Source organism: Podarcis gaigeae (assembly GCF_964106915.1).
Source record: "Podarcis gaigeae genome assembly, chromosome: W".
Taxonomy (NCBI): Eukaryota; Metazoa; Chordata; class Lepidosauria; order Squamata; family Lacertidae; genus Podarcis; species Podarcis gaigeae.
Genome location: NC_139695.1, coordinates 28,866,899 through 28,888,102, shown reverse-complemented (window position 1 = coordinate 28,888,102; position 21,204 = coordinate 28,866,899). Strand labels below are relative to the sequence as shown.

Below are 21,204 nucleotides of genomic sequence, written 5' to 3'. Positions count from 1 at the left end.
GTCAACCTTGAGAAATTCAGAGGTGTGAATTTCAAAAGATAGCTGTTTTGGTCTCCATATTTTCCCAAGAATTGCGAATTAGGTAAGTTCACCTTTGAATGCAGCTAAATGGAGTTTATTTCCCATTGTTGTTTATTATGTGAAAAGCAGTCAAGGAGAAGCCTGAGGACTTGTGAGCTGAGAGGGTGGAAGCAGTTCACTTCAAATCCTAATCCTAATTGTGAGCGAAGAGGCTGAAGACTGTGGAGAAGTTGAGACAACTGCGCCAGTTCCTGGAAGAAGAAGAAGAAAAGCGTCTGCTGAATCATGTGGAAGAGGTGGAGAAGGAGATTGCAGGGAGAAGGGATGAGCAGCTGGCCAGACTCTGCAGGAAACTCTCCTCTCTTGAGAGGATCATCCAGGTGATGGAGGAAAAGGGTCAGCAGCCAGCGAGTGAACTGCTGCAGGTAAGACGGCTCCAGGAAAAGGCTGCCTCCCATCCTTTCTGTGCCCCTTCCATGTACGCAAGGAGTGTAGGGGCTCAGTTGACGGAGCCTCGAGTCAACTTTCTAATGGACAGGAACACCCCAGAGACCTGGGATGCTGAACTCACCTGAAGGCCGACTAGAGATTCTTCAGTCTTCTTGAGGGAAGGGAAGGGGATTTTCTGCTCCTTGCTGATGATTTGCCTCCGAATGCCTTCCCGCTGGGCAATGCTGCTGTAGCACCCTGCTTGTGGTTAACGCTTAGCTGGAATGAAATATTCAACGCAGCAATAGAGAAATTAAAATAATAATTTATTTGTCAGACAAATAAATGAGAGGCACAGTGGTATGGTTACCAAGCTCTGGCCTGGCCTCCTGCCATTCTGTGCAGCACTTATATTTCCTTAATCCAGCCCCCTTGCTCCTCCTTTGGCTGCCTCTGTCCAATCAGCCTGGTTGAAATTCCTATTGGCTGTTTGCTAGAACCAATCACAAAAGATACACCCATTTCCTTCTGTCCTTTTATGGAACACAAAGAGCTATATATTCTTATATCTATAAATGACAAATAAGTAGTAATATATCTTACATGTGTCTCAACAAGGAATCTTAATTACCAGCTCACCTCTTGCTCTCCTTGCCCTATTGCCTTCCAAAACAGATGGTTAATCTTAAATTTTTATCTTCAAGGATCTTGAGTTCACATCAACATTGAAAGATCTCCTTCATTTGAAGGTGTCTAAACAAAAAGGCCTGACAACCATATATCAGGAGTGCTCGATGGCGTCTCCTGTCTGGCAGGAGGCTGGGCTCATTTGCCCCTCTGGTCTCCTATTGCAATATGACTCTATGAAATAAGAATCTAGCATTTCTTAAATCCTTTGCATAATTACATTTAAGCTAATATATTTCATACATTATCATAGGTAGCCTTTTAAAAGAATTAAACCTTCTCAAACAGAAAAGGAAGGAACAGTTTCCAGCCTCAAAATAAAAAATAGAGAGAAGCTTCTTCTTCTCCAGCCAAGCCAGTTGCCTTTTTCACTGCTCTTGGCCTTTTTAACCTTAGGAAGAAGATATGGCTCATTTTACTATTTACCAACCCTTAATTTGTAGGGTCAGTGTAACCTTGGCTCTCAGCCTGTAATTCCCTTTTTACGACTTTGAGAATTGTTTTCTGCTATAAATCAGGGGGCCCCCTTGTCTTAGGAGGAAAAACATCTTGCCAAGGTTTTTTAGTCTTCTGCCTGGCATGAAACATTTGAAAATCTTTAAGCTCATTTTAAGATACAGGCCCTGATCGAAATATATAAGGTAAAGGTAAAGGTACCCCTGCCCGTACGGGCCAGTCTTGACAGACTCTGGGGTTGTGCGCCCATCTCACTCAAGAGGCCAGGGGCCAGCGCTGTCCGGAGACACTTCCGGGTCACGTGGCCAGCGTGACATCGCTGCTCTGGCGAGCCAGAGCCGCACACGGAAACGCCGTTTACCTTCCCGCTGGTAAGCGGTCCCTATTTATCTACTTGCACCCGGAGGTGCTTTCGAACTGCTAGGTTGGCAGGCGCTGGGACCGAGCAGCAGGAGCGCACCCCGCCGCAGGGATTCGAACCGCCGACCTTTCGATCGGCAAGTCCTAGGCGCTGAGGCTTTAACCCACAGCGCCACCTGCGTCCCGATCGAAATATATAAGCTCTGATAAAAATGCAGGCTTATGATTAGATGCCTCACTGCCTTCCTGCCCTGCCCTGGGCTTTGCCAAGGATGCAGTCAGGCCTCCTTCTGACATGAGCCAGTCTCTTGACCAAGCTTCTCTTCCCGTTCCCTCCACAACTTCTGGGTGGATCCCCTTCCCCATAGATCCTGATCGGCCCAAAATGGTGCTCGGTCACAGTGACCAAAGAGCAAGACAGAGGGACTCATCCAGACTGCGCCACCTTCTCCACTCACAATCCCGTATGGCCAGACGTACAAGTGCTTCTAAACGCCCTCTTTAAGGAGGCGGAGAAGGCTGACATACTGGCCCTATTACGGAATGATTGCCAGATGTCCCCGTCTCCCGGGGACAGTCCCCGGATTTAAAAATCTGTCCCCAACAAAATCCGTCCCCGGAATGTCCCCGGATTTCATATAAGGCCCCCAGACTTATATTTTAAGTGTTGTAGATTTATTAGTAGGGAAGGAATGTTGCGTGATTGGTTCAACGGCCCAAGACACATCATATGGGGACTTCCGGCGAGTCAAAATGGCGGGTGCCACGGCAATGAGCAGCTCCTGAAGCCAGCCAGAGCCAAGTGCACTACCAGGCTGGCTCCGGGCTGCTGAGACTGCTGCCTGCGCTGCCACTGCCGAGGGGGAACCAGGGGTGCCCGGCGCGTCAACTGGGGCTCTTTCTTACTCCAGCCTTGGCATGCAGATCCCGGGTTCAGCCCCAGATCTCTGGAGCGGAAAGGCTCTTGGGCGTGAATATGAAAGGCAGCACCTGTCAGAATAGGGCATACTGAGCCAGTACAAAACAAAAAAAATTCCTTCCAGTAGCACCTTAAAGACCAACTAAGTTAGTTCTTGGTATGAGCTTTCGTGTGCATGCACACTTCTTCAGATACCTTGCTACTAACAGCTTACTAACTTAGTTGGTCTTTAAGGTGCTACTGGAAGGAATTTTTTTGTTTTGACTATGGCAGACCAACACGGCTACCTATCTGTAACTGAGCCAGTACAGATGAACATGACTATTGGTTCGCTTCCTCGGCATCCCAGAACTGTGAAGGTTGCCTCAACTGTTGAGCAACACAGCTAAGGAAGGAGGAGTGGAGTGTCTCTGGGGGGAGCATAGCTCCCATTCCCTTCCAAACACACAGACAGGACAGTGTGGTGGCACCCAGGGAATAGTTGCAGCAGCCGGATGGCTGGCTGAAACACACACCATTGCACTCTTTTTGAATGGGATTCACTCTGAATCAGCCAGTTAGTGAACTTGGTGCTCCTGTGCAACAAACCCACTACAAAACTGCTCTTCCCCGCACACTTCCAGGTCCCTCCAGCTGGGCTTTTGGAGTGTGAAGGGTTTTTCTCACTCCAGAGCAGTTTGTGTTTAAGCTGAAGGTCACCAGGAAAGCAAGGGAGACTAAAAAAATTTGTTAATATAATAAGGTTTTAATAACTCTAATAATGACTAACTGTGGAAATGACTGGAAAAAGGAAAAAAAAAAGGAAAATCAAGGCTTTCGACTCTTAGTTTCCTGGAAGAAGATGAAAAGACTCCCCTGGACTAGAAGAGACATCTCATTAACAACTGGAGAAATGCCAAAGAACTTTGGATATCTGCTTGGGAAGTTTCTGATGCAGTATTAATTTAACAAGGAGCCAGGAGGGAAACCGAAAGTAGACTGACCAGCTAGCTGAATCCAATTATATTGCTATGGGGTGGGGGGGAAGCCTCTAACATTGTACTTTTTGATACTTGTAGTTCCAGGGTGAATTGAATGGGTGGAGGGGGGGTTGGACGAGCGGAGGAAAGAAGAGCTAACTTGTCCCTGGCTGGGGGCGCCATCTGGACGGTTCTGCCGGGGCGCAAGATCACCTAACTACTGCTCTGCGCCTCTGGACCAGGGGTGGATGGTGCTCATTGGGACTGGGAGGGTGGAAGGCAAGGAGGCCAACAGTAGGTGGCGCCAGAGCCAAGGAGTGGCAGAGCAAATGTGTTCTGTATCTGAGATGGCGTGGGAAGGGGCTGGCGGCCACCGCAGCCATCCCCTGTCTGCCCTCATGGAGCGACCAGAATCCACTGGGCAAATGCTCATCTTGCCAGAGTCTGGGTCTTCTGCTGTTGCTCTCTCAGAAACCGTGCCCAGGTGGGATGCTTTGTTTTTCGTAGCTGCTTCATCCCTGAGGAAGTTGGAGGTGACGCAACTCCTGCATCTCTGACGTGGGAAGTTTGGGAGGTATTTCAAATTCCCCCCTTCTCCCTTGGCTCCCTGGAAAGAAGGCATCTTTACATTTTGAGCGCATTTCACAGGCCAGGAGCCCTTCCCAGCCCAAAGGCGTTCCCCTGAGATTCACCTTCCGGGCTATGGCTAACCAGGTTAGGAGCAGGAATATTGGGAGCGGGAAGGAACTGATGTCATCTGCCAGAGCAGCTGGCTAATTGAAGGGAATGAGGTGATAACAAGGCTTTCAAATCTGAACTCTTGTTTGCGGCTGATTAGGATAGAGGGAGGTGGAGAACAAGGGCTATCGGAAGCAGACTCTGGGTAGCTGGTTCCTTCTCTTTGTTCGGGTTCCTACGTCACACCAGCAGTTTAAATGGCAACACTCCTGTGCAAGATTGGCCGCCTTTTTAGTTGTTGTTATGGAAAATCAATAAAATGATAAGTTGCCCCTGCCAAAGGGTTGCATGACATCTGGCTGAAGACTTTTTGTGCTAAACGTTGAAGCTATGCTGGGGTATGTGGGTGTGGGTGTGTCCATCCGTCCATGTGGCCGCTGTGTATTCAACATTCCACCCCCTCCAAAGCATCCTAAGAACCTTACTTTTCCTTTCACAGTGCTACGATTCCCAGCACCCTTAACAAACCATTGTTCCCAGGACTTTTTGGGTGTGGGTGGGAGGAGATGTGCTTTACGTGTGCGGTGTGCAGGCATCTCCCAGCACATCTGTGTGGGGATTCAAGACTAACTCTTATGCTTTTCTTCCTTAGACCAGCTTGACGTTGCACGAGAGGTTCTCTGGGTTGAGGAACACACGCCATTTCACAGCGAAGCAGAACATGGGCCGAATGGTCACTCTGTCATTGCATTTGGTGAAATCAGACTGGCTTTGCAAAGGAGCTTGCCCCTGAAGCCAGTTGGTTGCCTGCCTCTGGCTGGCTGGCGGCTTGGCATCACCAAAAAACAAAGAGACAGCCCCATGCAACCTCACACCCAAAGATTTCTGCCCATGCTTCAGACATGCAGCCCTAAGAGCAGCTCTGACTCCCACTCTAGGCCCCTCTGCCCCAGTCTTCCTCCTGATGTAGGCTACAGAATCTGGGAAGTCTGATCCAGCTTTGAGGTGTGGTTCCATATGGCCGTTAGTACTGTTGTTTTTTTGCCAGAGAGCCACGTGGTAAGGAAGATCTCCAAGCATGCTTCCTAGGGGGTCCTCTTTAATCCTCAAATGTGCCCACAAAGGCATGAACCAGCACCCCCATGCCACAGCTGCCTCTGGAGTGACCCTCCCTCTGGTAAGAGGTGTGCCTCACAGCTGAGTGCCTGGTTGTTTGTGTAGGGCGGGGGCAGGGAATCTTGTGGGCTCCCAGATATTGCCAGATCCAATGGCCTTCTGCCTCAGGCAGCATGGCCGACGGTCAGGGGTGATGGAATCCAACAACATCTAGAGGGCCACACAATTCCCCACCCCTGGTCTAGTGAATTTGAGGTTCTTGGTTTCTCTCCCTCTGCCCCCTTTTGCCTGGAAAAGCACTTTGGCAGATTCCTTTGGAGGATTTGGGTGTGACAAGCTGTAGCAGCGCACTGAATAAAACAACTCTGAGAAGCTGAAACACTGGGCTGTTTTCTTTTTTAATAAAAATATGCACTGTGCAGTTCACAGGCACAAAACACAATGTTGATATTGTCCAGGAAATGGGTTTTCAGTTGGAGGGCATGGGTTGTGTGAGAGCATGTTGTGTGGGATAACCAGTCTCATATAACCAACATGCTTCAGTCTAATTAGTGCATGAAGGGGTTAACACCATAGAGTAAGCTGTCCTGCCATCTTAGCCATGTCTCTTCCCCTTACCTTGGGAGTGAATTTTTAAATTTATTTATTTACGGCTATTAGCCCATAAAATATGTACAAACATAAAAGCACAGAAACATAAAAACCAATACATCTAACAACAGAAGGGGAACACCACGATGCAAGGGTGGGTCATTGAGCAGTGACAAATAACAGCTTGGGGCCCGGAAAGATCCAAGGGACGGTTCACAGAAAAAAGGAGAACTGGAGACGAGATCCGTCATGCACTCTCATCATAACTGTCCGATTAGTTTTTGTTGTTGATGTTGTTTTTTGGTGGTTTTTGTGTGTGAGATAACCGCATTCAGGAATCTCGCCACCTGCAGAGTTACAGAAGGATCTGTATCCTGCAAAAGCAGTGCGGCATGTGACTCAACAGGCCTGCCAACCAAGCGCAGTAAAGCAGGACCCAGGAATTTAGTCCTGGCTATGCTATGTAAGGGACAGTTGAACATTATATGTGGAAGAGATTCAACTGTTTTCCCGTCACACTCGCATAGCGGAGACACCAAACCCTTGGAAAATCTGTGGCTCAGCAGGTTCGATGGAAAAACATTGAACCTTGCACGAATAAATGCAAGTCGGTGTGGTACAGATGAAAGAGATGACATATATGATGGAAGGCCAAGTGGTGGGGTTATTCCATGATACCTGGGGGAGCAGACACCCCCACCCCTGGAGAGGTTGTGTTGATTTTCAATGTCTGCTAATCTTTGCTCGATAAGGCTTTTGGCTGAGCGTAGGTTCATCTTTAAGGAGTCTGCTGGGGAAATTCCGATGCTCAGAAGTTTGGCATGGATTTTTCCTGCCCACGGATTAACAAAGTCATCCCGCCAGAGGCACTGAAAGAGGTAATGGTCAGGAAGCCTATGCCAGCTGGACAGCCAGTAGCCAAAGACTCGCTTCCAGATGACAGTCTCCAATGATGCAATCCTTAGCTCCAGATGTATGGCTGCATTGCTCACACACATGGGGAGTTTCAGGAGGCGACGGAGAAACTGATTTTGCAATGTCCCCAGCGATGTTAAATTGGACCCTGGGGCCCAGAGTGGGGCAGCATAACAGAGGGTGGAAACCACTTTTGCGTGGTACACCTTCAATGCAGAAGGGATGTGGGAGGCTCCGTCGACCGCAAAAAATTGGAGTAGAGTGTAAAGTATTGTTTTCCCTTTGTTCAGTAGATACTGTATCTGTGACTTCCAGCTTAGGTTGTAGTGAAAAAAGACTCCCAGGTATTTAAATTTGAAAACCTGTTCTAATTGGACTCCATCTAACTTCCAGCTGTAAGTTTTCCGAGACCTGGTAAAGACCAGTACTTTAGATTTTCCATGGTTAATTGTCAGATGGTTGAGTTTGCAATAAGCCGCAAAAATCTTTAGAGCTCTGCATAAACCGACTCTAGAGTAGGAAAGGATCGCTGCATCGTCAGCATATAGGAGCAGAGGGCAGCGAAAATCAGCTAGGCGGGGGGCATGAATGTTGGCTTGAGACTCACTCAGAAAGAGCTTCATGTCGCTAATAAACAAGTTGAAGAGGAGTGGGGCCAAAATGCAGCCTTGGCGCACTCCTCTATTGGGACCTCATTGGATAGGTTTCCCGCCGGTGTGAGTCTCACTCTAGCCGACGACCCGTGGTGTAATTGGGTTATAAGCCATAACAGCCTTCTATCTATGCCCCATCTCTCTAATTTCTTCCATAGACAGTTTCTTGGGATACTGTCGAAGGCGGCCTTTAAGTCTATGAAAGCGACACATAGGCGCCCCCGACTCGGGGCAGAATATTTTCTGGCAAGATGATACATAATTACCATATGGTCGGTGGTCGAATAATTGTTCCTAAAGCCCGCTTGCTCATGGCCAATCAAATTTGAGTCGTATGCCCAATGGGACAGCTTAGACAGCAAAAATTTTGCATAGATTTTCCCGATGATAGACAAAAGGCTGATGTTCCGGTAGTTCTCTGGGTCAGCAGGGGGACCCTTTTTATGGACTGGTACGATCACGGCCTCCTTCCATGACCTAGGGATAAGCCCCGTAGAATTAATTGCATCAAAGACTTTGGCCAGAATTTCAGCCCACCACCTCGGTTGCGCAACAATAGCCTCAGCAGGGACTAGATCCGGCCCAGGGGCTTTGCCCGTTTTCAGATCTAGTATCAAGTCCATTATCAGCTCTGGGTCGGTAGAGGGCCACAAAGGTAGATGGTCGGCTCGGCATTCCGTGGATGAGTTGGATTCCTCTGCCAAAGAGAAATATTTACTCAAGAATTGTTCCCATGTGGGCGCAGGGATAATCGCCAGTGGGTACTTCCTTCCTCTTTTGTTTATCAGAGCCCAAAATTCCTGTGGTCTGCGGGATCTAGAGGCCGCAATCAAGGCTCGCCAACGCTTTTGGTACCATTCGCGTTTGGCCAGCTTTAAAGTCTGTTTGTATGCTCTTTTGGCTTGTAAATAGGAGGGTGGTAGAGCCTGGGCATTAGAGTTTTTGTATTCATTATAGATAGAATGAAGAAGGGATCTTGCTTGTTTGCAAGAGGTGTTAAACCAAGGGGCCCCAGTACTGCAATGCGCCACTTTCGCCTTTTGAGGAGGTGATGTAAAAAAAGGGGTAAGGTTTGTTATAAGAAGGTTAAAAAGTTTCAAAACCGAATTGAAGTCTTGTAAATCAGTAGTTACTTGAGGTAGATAGGCAATGATTTCCCTATGAAAAAATTCCTGGTATTTTTGGCCACAGCCTCCGACCATTTGATCCCTCTTATTTTGGTCGATGATGAGGTTTCCAGAAGGACTGAGTGTTTATAGTCCTTCTGGCACCGGAACAATGACAAAGTGGTCACTATTGGAAGGTGGTCACTGAAATGTTGGTTTTCAACTTGGAAGGAAAGTACATTAACGGCCAAATTTGCAGAGATCAAGAAGTAATCGATAACACTGTTAGATGCTAGTCCCAGGTGAGTGAACTCCCCCGGTATGTCGGGGGGGAAGGTGCCGTTCAAGAAGACTAGATTCAGGCGAATGGCCATTTGGTAAAGGGTCACTCCTGCTTTGTTTACTCTGTTGTCCTTTGAAGTTCTAATTCTGGCATGTTCCAAGTCTACTACTTTATCAAACCTTTATTAGGCATTATGGAAATAAAACCTTAAAAGAGAAAATAACATATAAAAGCCTTGAAATATATATAAAAAGGCAGCAGTTTGCTAAATGCATATATATATATACATATAGAGTCAGTGGTTTTCCTTGTTATCCTGTTCCTTGGAGGACTGCTACCAAAAACTCGGCTACCCCCGCCATTACCCTTTGGTCAACGTCGGATAGGTAGAAACCCACACATTCACCTTGCTGCGGTTCCAGACCACCCAAAAGAGGGGACAGCACGCGTTGACGGAGCGTACTGTACAATGGGCAATGAAGGAGAATATGCTCTACAGTGTCCGGGACATTCATAGAGCATCTGCAGAGTCTCTTGTTTCTAGGAATGTTTTGATATCTTCCCCTGACAAATGCTGAGGGAAAAACATTCAAACGGGCCAGCATAAAAGCCCTACGTTGGGCTGGGATTATTAGTTTAGTGACGTAATTGGCTCTGCTATCTAAGATATTTAATTCATAGAATATGGGGGAGCAAATTTTGTTTACAGCTGCCATAATATTTTGTCTCTCGACATCCTTTAGTCTAGTTAGGATATTATGGGAGATATATTGCTCACTAGAATTGTACAGGGGCTCCAGCTCGATGCCTAAAGATTCAATCTTTTTTTCGAGGTGCTGATACCATCTTGATTTATAGGAGTCTTTGAGCAAATCAGCGAGCAGACTTGATGGAGGGCAGCGAAAGTGGCAGCGTAACCAATACTTTATTGAGGTGGACCATGCCCAATATTCCATTGTGTGTATGCCTATTTCTGCACACATTGTTTCATATTTGATCATAGCTGGGAGTCCAAGAATACATCTCAGAAAGCTAGAGTGAATCTTTTTTAAATCATTGTTATATGCTTTTTTAATGGGGTCTTCAAGATGGCGCCGAGGTAAGACGCTCTTATCGGAGCTCAAAGAGATCTTTTAACTAAATGTTGCTGGCTCTCCTTCCCCTTTTGGATTTTATTTCCTTTCACCATTTCGCTGTGCTTTTTGAACATCTTATCTTATCCTCCTCGGTGCCGGGACTTAAAGAAGCTAATGAAGCTTTAACGAAGGCTCTCAGACATTCCCTTCTGGGCATTAAGGCACTCCCTCCCAGTTTCTCGTCGACTCCTTGTGATAAACTTATTCCAAGGATTCTTAAGGACTTTTAATCGGCTTTTAACCCTAAAAACTACAAATTTATAAAACCACAAATTTCTCCCACTACTTCTAACTTCGTGGACCCCCAAACATCTCAGTTGTTTTAACAAACTGGGAAGAAGGGGGGGGTACTTCAAAGGAGTGCTATAATTGGCCCCAGTTTTAAACTCCTCGCAGCAGCCCAGCCAGGACTGAATGAAAATTGAACGAGATTGCGACCTGAGAACCTTAGCACTTTATCACTCTATTTAGAAGTCTGATCTCATCGACTTAAGAAGAATCTAGCAATGAGAAGAGCCAAAAGACTCAGGTGTCTTGATACAGAAACTGACACAGAGTTCTCTGGTTTCAAACAGAGTAATCTAGATAATTACCTGCTACCTCAAAAGCAGCACGTATCTCCTCCCAAAACCTTCCTCAACTCTTCGCATGAAAAGACAATTGAAGAGATATCCCTAGGAATAAATGAGGGCAAGGCTACTACTCCCATAACAGAGGCACAAGCACTAATTGATAGAAAGGTGGAGCTGCTAGAGGAATGCTGCCTACTGACTGCTCAAACAGTTCAAAAAATCTTTGAACAATTACAAAACATCTCCAAGAAGCTGGACAACCCAGATGAAAGGAGGCAACTCACTCCCTTTTTGCCATCCTTAACAAGCCCTGGAGATAAACAGAACAAATACAAATTTATGCCTCAAAACCAGCCAAAAACCAGAGGAAGCCCCCCTCACTCAATCAACCTGATACTGAGGCCATGTGAGATTGTTCTCCACATCTTTCCATATAGAGGGCCTCTACCTTATTGGGAGTCACCTTTCTGGGCCAGACATCATCTAAATCTGCTCCTTAGCCTTGAGGGTGGAAGCATTGACTTAAAAGCAGTCAAGAGGCTTACTAACGATGGATATTCCAAAAAAGTACTACTAAGATTTGGTAGCCATAGAATTCCAACCAAACTCTTAAGGGAAAAGGCTTATTTAGCCCAGAAAGGAATTATCCCGCGCCGACACTTTGAAGATATATCACCCAGACCATTGATTGCATCTAAAAGACAGAACAAGATGAACAAGGCCATTCCACCAGAAGCCGACATCTGCCCTACTCCCGTGGAAGAACCCAGTAGATGGGAGAAACCGCAGCCAGCTACCCGGAAAATCACGCAAGAAAAATCCAAGCTCCCAAACCATGCGACTGTAGCATCAAATAACAACCTCGCCCTTGACACAATAGACTGGACAGTCCCAGAAGAAGAAGATCTGCTGAGTAACTTTACCAAGCTACCAGATAAAGAACAAATAAACATACTCAGTAAATTGACGAAACTCCAGGCCAGATTGACCGAAATTCACCAACAGGGTCAACAAAATGCAGTAGAAACAACACACAATCAAACTTTACACTTACCAGCTTTTTCCCCAAAATGCATAGTCAAAAAGAGAGCTACAAACGGAACTTTCAAATGTATAGACGCAGAGCTTCAAATCCAGCCGCCTTTAGAATATGAAATGGCAAGGAAAAGCTCCAGTAATGAAACCACAAATTCCTGGCTGAGATATCAAATATTAGCTTCAAACGAAATAGGTACCCCTACTTTAAGTACTACAAAGGACCTTAACATTGCCGAACAAAAGATGACCTCCAACAGACCTGACGCACTGAGCTCAACACCAAATGAGGCCAAAGAAATGGAAGTAGAGACTGAAAACAGTCCAACTGTCCATAACAGCCCACCAGCCACAGAAATTTCTCAGGAACAAGGAACAGTTAAGGAAGAAAATCAAGAAAGGGAGGAAATTTTAATTTCCCGCACTTTAAAAAAGAATCTAAAAGATCCACCACTATGTTCCCCACCGAAAGCAGCGACAAACGGCTGTATCTGCACAAGACAAAATCCCTCGCTAGACTTAATAACAGAACTAGAATGACTAAATGCTGTCAACCAGCCACCAACTCAAAAACGGACCCTACGCTTGCTGTCCTGGAATATCGCAGGGTGGGGAAACAAAGGCGGAGACCCAGACCTAATGAACTTCTTTAAAGACTTTGAATTAATACTTCTACAAGAAACATGGTCAACTAGAGATATCAAAATCAATGGCTTCACCTCCTATACGAAACCCGCATTGAAAACAAACACGAAGGGCCGGCCGAAAGCAGGGTTCTGTTGTATGATCAAAGACAACTTAGGGTTTGAAATCAAGCAACTAGAAGAATGCTTACCACTTGCACAAGCTCTACTTTTAACCCAAAACAAAGATTCTTTGCTACTTGTAAATGTCTATATCCCCCCAACCAAAAACAACAGCAGCAGTGAAAACTGGTCACAACTAACCTCTTATATAGAAAATCTGACCGATAAATACCCAAATGCCTCACTGATAATAGCAGGTGATTTTAATGCCAGAGTAGGAACCAACAATGAACAACTATGTAGCAAACTAAATTGGAATACTGATAATGATATCGCACATGCCCTGAAAATAGGACGATTCTCCAGAGACAGGGTTGTTAACAACGAAGGCTTACGCCTACTTGAATTATGTAACAACTTTAATTTGCAGATTGTGAATGGTTCAACAAAAGGCGATAGAAGCGGGGAGTTTACATACTTCTCCCCCCGAGGATGCAGTGTCATCGACTATATTCTTGTCCCTTATAATATTATAAATTCGATCATGGACTTCAAAATTGGAACGCGCACTGAAAGCGACCACCAGCCATTATCGTTGTCTATTAACTTAAAGGACGAAACCAAAATAACTAAGTACAATACCATAGAACCTTCTCAATACAATTAAAATGGTCCCAGGAAATGAGTGTAGCAGTGGGGCAAAAACTTACAGCCAACCTGAGAAAACAAGTATTATCCAACTTAAAGATCACTAATTTCTACAGTGATATTCCGAAAATTTATAATGAAATCTTTCAAATGTTTGTAGAGCTTAGTACTCCACCTAAAGTTTGGGTACTTAAACATACCGCTAGCCCTTGGTTTGATGATGAATGTTTCCAGCTAAAAAGAAAACTGCGCCAAACATTTAAAAATAATCGCACTAAACTAGAGCCCTCTTATCTTGATGAAAAAAGAAAATATCATTACATTCTGGCCGAAAAGAAACAGAAATACGCAACCCAAAAATGGCTACAATTATTTGACTCAATTCAGAGCAAAAACAACAAAGCGTTCTGGAACCTAGTGTATGGAGGTTTGAAAGCCGAAAACCAACTAACTCTACCACCAATTGCAGAATCCAAATGGTTCCAATACTTTACATCTGTATTTAACAATCTACACAGTGAACTTAAAGGAAATGAAACCACCAAAAATAAAATTATTAAACTCCAGGAGTGGCCAAGGGTAGAGGAAGAGGAAATTAGAGAGATAGTTAAAAATTTCAAATCGGGGAAATCTCCTGGGCCAGACGGTCTACCAATAGAATTATTTAAGACCTATATCGATTGGTGGGCAGAACCCTTAGCCCAACTGTTTACGCTTATAGATAAATATGGGATCATACCTGAGATATAGCTAAGATCAATAATTATTCCAATCTTTAAAAATGGCGACCCAAAAGAACCAAGGAATTATAGACCGATAAGCCTTCTATCAGTGATAGGGAAAATCTACGCTAAGCACCTCTTATCTAAACTCCTTACCTGGATGAAAAATCTAAATTTACCAGGGAAAGAACAAATAGGTTTCTCCAAAGGTTGCTCCACACTAGACCACTGTCTTATACTTATGCATCTGGTTGAAAAATACAGATCCCAAAGGCAATCTAAGATATACGCTGCTTTTGTAGATTTTCGTGGTGCATTCGACTCAATTGACCGCCCAAAGTTGTGGAGGAAACTCGCAGAATTAAAAATTGATCAGCGCCTATTGATTCTAATGCAAAATCTACACTCTTCCAATACCTGTCAAGTCAAACTTAACATCAAAGGTCACCTTTCATCAGACATCCCAATCTCGAAAGGGGTAAAACAAGGGTGTATTCTTGCCCCCTTTCTATTTAATTTATTTTTATCAGACTTGCCAGATTACCTTCAAAAAATAGAATCACATGCCCCTAAACTTAATCAGAAACCAGTTCCTCTCTTACTATATGCAGACGATGCTGTCCTACTATCCTTAACGAGCTTGGGTCTGAAACGTCTTATATCTTCACTGATCCTCTATTGCGAATGTAACAAACTCTCTATAAACTATGAGAAGACAAAAAATTTGGTCTTCTCGAATGGTTGGAAATTAGAGAAATGGAAAATAAGAGGGCAAGAAATCCAACAAGTGAAAATCTATAGGTATCTGGGAATCTTATTCCAGAGCAATTTAGGGTGGGCAACCCATCGCACAAATGTTCCAAGTCAAAGTTGTCCAAGCATGGGGGAGTCCACCATTTGGACTTGGTTAGTAGGTCCCAGTTTGTGGCAATACGAGCATTAAAGTCTCCCCCAATTAAGGAGTAGGAGTTAGGGCATTTGGTATGACATGACAATAGGTGATTTTCAAATGATTCCCATCTCCAATTAAGATCAGGTGCTGAGCCTTCAGGGGGGAGATAAACATTAGTAATTAGTAATGAGGACTTCCCTTCTGCAATCAGTCCAGATAGAGCAAAAGGCGGGGAAGCCCGTACCAGAGTGAATTTGGCGTGAAGTTGGAGTGAGATCCCAATCAAAAGACCCCCTTTGGGGCGACCACCTTTCAAGGAAGGGGAGGCCGGAAGTGTTAGAAGATCAAAGCCGTCTATGGTAATCTCTTCCTCATCCCATGTTTCTGGGAATAGAATGATATTAAATGAATTTATATACTTCCTGAATTCGGGATCTGATTTTTTGGTTCTCCAACCAGCAATGTTCCAGCTAAGTATTGATAATGTCAGATCCTTGTGCTGTCCCGGTAATTGTCACTTTGAGTTGTTTAATAGGTTCTTGGAGGTAGGAGGAGGACCCATAAAGAAATCAGTAATTTTAGTTTGTGCGGATAAGGTCTTCTTCTGTGTTGGTCGAATCCATGATTTGGTAACATTAACAGGCAGGGAGGGCTTTGCCGGGGAGGAAGAATTAGGCAAAGTTGGTGAGGTCGGATGCTGTTCATTGAGGTGAGTAGTAGTAGGTCTTTGATGGGCTATACTAGTAGATCCATCAGAGTTGTCAGTCTTAACCAGGGTAGCGCTAAGAGGTGTTCCAGCCATCACTTGTAGTTGCTGCGCAGATGGAGAAGAATTATCACGCAGATGTATAGAAGGACGTGAGCGTGGGGATGGTGCATGCATAATCATTTCCTGGTGATCTTCAGACAGGGTAGATTCTAGCTCTGGCATTGAAGCAAAGGATTCATCAACTTCCATATTTTGATTGGACATAAGGTCAGAGACGGGAGTGTTGAGTTTATCGACTTCCTCCACGGTAGAATGGTGCTGTTGGTCAACAGGTGACTGCTGATTCAGATCAGTAGGGGGTAACAAAGTAGCAGGTTGAAAGCTTATCAAGGCATTTGATGGAGACGCCTTGTGGGACGTGGAGCGCCTGCTCTCCTCTCTCGTCGGCATAAAGGGGTCCCCTAGCGATAGGAGTCTTTGTTTGAGTAGATCCAATCTGTCGAGAATAGCCTGCTGTTCTTCTGAAGGGAGTTTTCCATAAGAGGAGATAAGATTTCTCTCTTCAGGGATATTCCAATCTCCGCTTGCAATTGGATCATTCCTCAGCGTAACTAGATGGGCACTTGGGATCGCAGGTGGAACAGGGGGTACCCGGCTAGGTGTTTTTTCCTTTATTATAGGAACAGAAGGGGGCAACGAGCATTCATTGCCGGTTAAGAAGTTGGCAAAAAGAGGTTTGACACTCGTGTCCTTAAAGACTCTTGTTGTTACAATCTCCCAGGCTGCCAGCTGGTCTTTTTGTCTTGCAAGAAGATGTGGGACCCTTGCAGACTGGAAGGAGAGCATAAATTTCCTTGGCCAGGGCGTGGCATTTAGGGGTACTACAGATATAAGATCTATCTGGAAAAAAGGGATATTTAGCAAATCACGTAGGTACCCTTTAGCCATCCTCAGGTTATTCCACCTAAGTCTGGGAGCGTCACGGGAAAAAATGGATAGACATATTTTATTAGGTTGAAAAATCAAGGATTGCTTGTTCCTTTGGGGCAGTGGCAGCCTGCTTCTAGAACCCTTAAGGTGAGATTTCTGGTCATGTTGTCTCTTTAAGGCACTTACAAGCTGCACAGGAGATTGATGCAAATTAGATAGCTCAGTTGAGGAAGATGGATGCGTCAGAAGGGCTTGTGAAAGTTTATTCAAAGATAAAGAAATCCCTTCCAATTGCTTGAAAATGTAGCTCAAAGTCCTGATTACTAGTTGTATTTGATCAGGTACTGATTCATGGGCAGTTTGCCCTGATGCGTCCTGTTTTAGTGATGGCGAAGGTGTAATTAAGGTGTCAGGAAGGGGGGCTTCCCTATGGCTTCCATCCCCCTCTGGATCAACTGGCTTTTCCAGCTCCCCTTGACCATACAGAGGCCAAAAGCGGTTGTATGTTTCGACCGCAGAAACAATTACTTGCTCTGTTTGGCTGTTATTGTTAGTAGGTGGTGAGGGAGATTCAAGCTTTGACTGCTTTGACTGCTTTGCTCTTGGAGGTGAACAACCTTTCTCAGCAGATCTTGGTCGCTTGCCATGACCCATTTGTCACTGTCTCACTGACTACGGAGGTTAAAAGTAGACGTAAACGGAGATAAAAAGAGAACTTATCTTTTGTGGACACAACTCCTCTGCTACTCCTCCTCCACTGCTCAGCATAACCCAGTCTTCAAGGCGGCGTTTCTAATCAGCAGCAGGCTTTCTCAGCAGAAGGTTTGAATATCCTTGTTAATATGTATATTGGCCACGACTGGCCAACAGTAGAGATAAAATGGTTAAAACTTCTAACAGACGTAAAATAATTAAAAGTCTAATAAAAACAGCTATAAAAACGGCTATAAAAGGCTGTAAAAGGCTATAAAAGGTTTGTAATCCAGGAGGGTTCACGGAGGAGAAGTTGTTACAGCCGCCATCTTGCCACACCCTCCAAGTACATCTCCAATGGGAGTGAGTTCTGATCTATTCTGGTATTCACTTCTTCAGCGTTTAATTTTATGAAATAAATAAATAATTTTAAATAAATAAATAAATAAATAAATAAATAAATAAATAAATAAATAAATAGGAAGATGTAAAACCACAACCTCCGAAATGAAAGCTACTGTCCCGCCAGACGGATGTTTTTGCCTGGAGGGGGGCCGTATTCTGCAATGTGCTATCGATGCAATAATAGTGCAGCTTTCTAATGGACTGTCCACGCAAACATCATTCTGCTTTCTCAGTTGCTCTGCAATGCTTCGCCAGGGTTACCACATCATGGCCCCCTGGGGGTGCGCTCCTGTGTTGTAGCTCAGCAAAAGCAGGACAAAATTCCTCTAGTATGGCTCACAGTGAGGGCTGCTGAGAGTTGGGAGAGATCTTGGTGTTGTAATTGCAGACTCCTGTACACAGCGGAAGGATGAGCAGTACATGCCACATGCTTAACTTACTTTATTTACACTTCACTGCTGAGAGATTACAAGCAGGCATCTTGCTTCTGCGAGAGCAGAGAAGCAACTCCCTTTCTCCTCGGAAAAAAACAAAGAACTCCGAGAGAACAGTGAAAAACAGGAAACCAGTGTACGTCACATCCAGTCTCCTATTCCCGTGGGAAACCCAACAGTTCTTTGACTGTGGAATGCAAAACATTGTCCCGTGACAAGCACTTCACTGCACAGTGAAGGAAGCAGAAACCAACATCCTCCCCCTTTCTGTGACTATCACTGGGCAGCGTGTTTGTACAATATCAGTACAAACCCAACTTCTGCACATAGGTACAGTGTTGATCCCTTGACACAATCTTGGACAATACATCAGCAGGAATTTCATTACCTGGCATATAGGACACCGTTACGAGTCCCTTCTGAATACATTCCCTAGCATGTTGCAACTTCAATTGCAAGTGCTTCGTGCTTTGCTTACAACCTTCAGAATTCAGCAAAGCCAAACATGCTTTGTTGTCCTGGTAAACCTGGATTGGACATTTGACAGGAATTTTCATGTCTTTGCACAATTGTAATAACCATTCACAGTCTTTAAGTGAATAAGACAGTGCATTCAGTTCAGCTTCACAAGTACTTAAGCTAATTGTTGTTGGCTTCTTGCATGACCAATCAAATAGACCCTGATTGTACATGTAGCAAACTCCAGATGTACTTTTCCTGTCTGTAGTGTCACTTCCAAAACTTGCATCTGCAAATATCTCAAGACCACCAGAATTCTGATTGTTAAATCTCAGTCTGTAATGCATAGTGCCTTTCAAATAGCGCGCTATGCGTTTCAGAGCTTTCCAATCCTTAACACTAGGATTGTTGACTTGTCTGCTTAGCAAATTACAGCTAACAGCAATGTCAGGTCTTGAACATCTGGCAATGAAGTTTAGCTTGCCTAGCACACTTCTGTACAGTGTAGTGTCAGAAAATGCTTCTTCAGTGTCATCTACCTGATAACCTGTTGTCATCGGTGTGTCTACAGGGTTAGCATCCATCAGGTTTAGTTTGCTTAACACATCAGCAATTTTCCGTGACTGGTGTACTAGAATGTTACCATCTTGATCTCTCTCTATTTCCAGAGATAGGTAGTTGTTTACCTCACCAAGATCTTTCATGTCAAAGTGCTCTTTCAGTTGAGCTAGGGCGTTATTGTACATTGTGACATCTTTCCAAAAGAATAATATATCATCAACATAAAACAAGCAATACAGCTTCTTTTGCCCCTCCTCTTTGACAAATACACATGGATCAGCTTTCCCTTGCTGAAAACCTAGAGAAAACAATACTTCAGTGAGTTTTGTGTGCCAACACCGTGCACTTTGTTTGAGACCATAAAGGGATTTCTTTAGAGCACAAACAAATCCCTGTTTTACCTGTACGCCATCAGGTGGAAGCATATAAAGTGATTCACCTAGAGATCCATACAAAAACGCTGTATTCACATCGTGGTGACTAGCGTGTAGATTCTCCTCTGCAGCTAGCTTGAGCATAAGCCTAATGCTCTCATACCTCACTGTGGGTGAGTAGGTCTCGTGATAGTCTTCACCTGGTACCTGTGCAAAACCTCTGGCTACCAATCTGGCTTTGTGTCTGACTACCTTGCCATTTTGATCTGTCTTCGCTTTGAAGACCCATTTGCTTCCAAGCAGTTTCATTCCTGGAACTACTGGAGCTAGCTCCCATGTTTTGTTCCTTTCCAAGGAATCAAGCTCAGCCTTCATGGCATTTAACCATGGCTCAGCTTCCTTTGAATCCAAATCCTGGATTTCTTGGAAACTTGAAGGTTCAAATACCTTCTTGGAGCTTTTAACAGCTGCTACTGCTGTCTTAGCAAATTCATCAGCAAATCTCTTTGGAGGTCTGCCTTTTGTGGCTCTTTGTGACCTGCGAATTAGCCTTAAGTCCTCAACACTCTCCTCTTCCTTCTTAGGAGAAAAGTGACCTATTGTGAATAATGGTTCATCCAATTCTTGATCAGAGCTTTCAGAGGGTCGCATAGAGGCTTTTGCACTCTTGAAATCCTCTGAATCATCCGATTCAGTTTCAGACTCAGAATCAGAACCTTCATCAGTGGGTGTGGGTTGTTGCGGCTGCTTTTGCTTATCATCAGTCTCATCACTGTCATCAGGATAACATTGGAAAATTCCCACATTCTCCCCCCACTTGGCATTGTACTCAACACTTCTTGTGAGCTTAATTGTCTTAGAGTCAGACATCATTATTCTGTAAGAACCTTTCTGATAACCTAGAAAGATACCATGCAATCCACGCTTGTCTAACTTGGAGCTTTGTGGTGAGTGAACCCACATGTCAGAACCAAAACTTTTCATGTGTTTGATGTATGGTTTCTTGCCAAACATCTTCTCATATGGGGTACAACCAATCGCTGAAGATAACCTGCGATTATAACTGTAAACAAAGCACGAGAGAGATTCGGCCCAATAACTCTCTGGAAGATTTGCATCATGCAGCAAGGTTTTTAACCCTTGAAGCAATGTTTGATTTGCCCTCTCGCAAAGTCCATTCTGCCATGGCGAGCGAGGACTAGACAAATCGTGTTGAATTCCTTTCTCAGTCAGAAAAGCTTCAAACTGCTGAGAAGTGAATTCCCCCCCGCGATCAGTGAAAAGAGTCTTTATCTTCTTACCATGCACATTTTCCAACCAAGCACAGAATTCCTTGAACCTTGGAAAAGCCTCTGATTTCTGCTTGAGATTGTACACATAAATATACCTGGAAAATGCATCAATGAGAACCATGAAGTACCTATTTCCACCCAAAGAGGGCGATAGTGGACCAACCAAATCAGCATGAACAACCTGGTATGGTTCTGTAGCTTGCCTACTAGACACCTTACCTTTCGCAGCCATTTTCACCTTGTTTGCTGCGCATGCCTTGCACTTCATGTGGTACCTGCAGGGTTTAATAGTCATACCTTCAACCAAGGCAGGCATTTTAGATACTGCCTCAAAATGCAAATGGCCAAATTTCCGGTGAAAATCATGAATACATTCTGCATGCAAACTTTTGTTAGAACCTGCAATGCAACAAGTTTCATTCT

The 21,204-nt window shown here is 44.6% G+C and overlaps 1 long non-coding RNA gene across 1 annotated transcript in view; it reads right to left on the bottom strand.

The window, feature by feature from the left end:
* The window catches only part of LOC310836093, a 382,060-nt gene extending 363,737 nt beyond the window's left edge, over positions 1 to 18,323 (bottom strand). Inside the window, exon 1 of the long non-coding RNA XR_014559856.1 lies at positions 18,211 to 18,323. This is a non-coding gene — a long non-coding RNA (uncharacterized lncRNA). The remainder of the gene's footprint in view (positions 1 to 18,210) is intronic.
* Between the last annotated feature and the right edge of the window lie 2,881 nt (positions 18,324 to 21,204).